Raw genomic sequence first — 1,519 nt, 5'->3', positions numbered from 1 at the left:
ATTTATCTTACAATGTTGATTTTTATTTTGTTTTTCATGAAGAAGAGAAAGTCATTTTATTTTTGTGTAACGTTTTAAAGTTTATTTTTCTTAGCATGTCTTTATAGTAAGAGGTGTTAAGTAAAATGAAGCAAGTCCCCGCAATGAATGGAAGATGTGGATTGTCACCATCAGTCACCTGTGATGACGTTTCTGTGTTTACAGGTGCAGTTCAGTTTGTCAAAGGGGTAAGTTTTTATGTAGAAAAAATCAGAAGGCATTAGCTCTTAATCTCCTCATTAAGTCTTACTTTAGAAAATACAACGAGGACACTCCAGTGGATCAGCTTGAAGACACAATGAGAAGTCTTTGTTTTAAACTGGGTTTGAGTTGAAGTAATAACTCCAGGAGTCGCTCAGCTCTGGAAACCATTGACAGCAGAACAAGTGGGTAGTGAATCTTTTCCTGAAGACACTGGACACAGGCCCTTCAAGCCCTCATTGTCCTCATTAGCCTTTGAGAACTGTGAATGTAAGCATCTCTAATGCCACTGCAGTCCTGAAAACTTTGTTATTCCGCATGGATTCATCTTGCTTTAACTTGCAGAGGTACAGAAGACATAGAGACTAATTTGCTGCTCTATTTACCCTGTTCAACTGCATAAGTTTTATGACCAAGGGTCATTTTGTGAATTTCATGAACAGGTTGACCCTAACTCCATGTGATCTCTGACTCCAGCCCATGATCACTGGGGGTCGGCAGCCCCACATGAACACCTGAGAGGGCAGTGTGGGTAGCTGCAGCCCTTGTAGATATCAGGGACATGGAAGAGCTGTGGTCAGTGAGCAGAGCCAGCCCTGGGGAGAGGCCCTGTGGGCTCGGGCAGCACAGTGGCCCAGACCCTGTGGAGCTCACGACCCGGATGCCACACGAGGAACTTCAGGACTGACTAAAGGCTTTCCTCTCAGGTGTTGGTTTCTTGTCTTATCACAGGCCTACAAGCAGTAGCGCCCCCTGATCATGGCTGAAACCGTTGGAGCCACAATCCAGAGTAAATCCTTCGTCTAAACCTATTTCTCTCAGTTATTTTTTCTCAGACATGGAGAGCTGACTAACACAGGTCAAAAGTCAAACTTTTCCCGCCATAACTAAACTGGACGTGTCTTCCACTGGTCCTTCTCTGAGGACGTTCACTCTTTAATGTCTGAGGCATTCTGCGGGAGAATTTAGCCTTACTGTGGCACTTTGTGTCCAGACTTTCCCACACTATGAATTAGAAAGCATGATTCTCAGGAAGGCAGCTGTGGATTCCCTCTGAAGGTGTCGTGGGTGACTGTGGGACTAGGAAACACCACCAGCAAGAGACCTCAGAGACGTCACTGACATGACATTCGTGAAAGGAAGGACATTCATTAAAATTTTGAGCCCGAACTCTGGCCCAGAACATGGTTTTTCTCACTGTCTCTCTGTCTCCCTGTCTCTCCTTCTCTCTCTTCTGTTTCTCCTGTGTCTCCCTCCTCTCTCCCTCAGTACCCCTCAT

Source organism: Chinchilla lanigera, unplaced genomic scaffold (genome assembly GCF_000276665.1).
Source record: "Chinchilla lanigera isolate Chin_1 unplaced genomic scaffold, ChiLan1.0 scaffold00069, whole genome shotgun sequence".
NCBI classification, from domain to species: Eukaryota; Metazoa; Chordata; class Mammalia; order Rodentia; family Chinchillidae; genus Chinchilla; species Chinchilla lanigera.
This window is presented reverse-complemented; position numbering follows the sequence as displayed.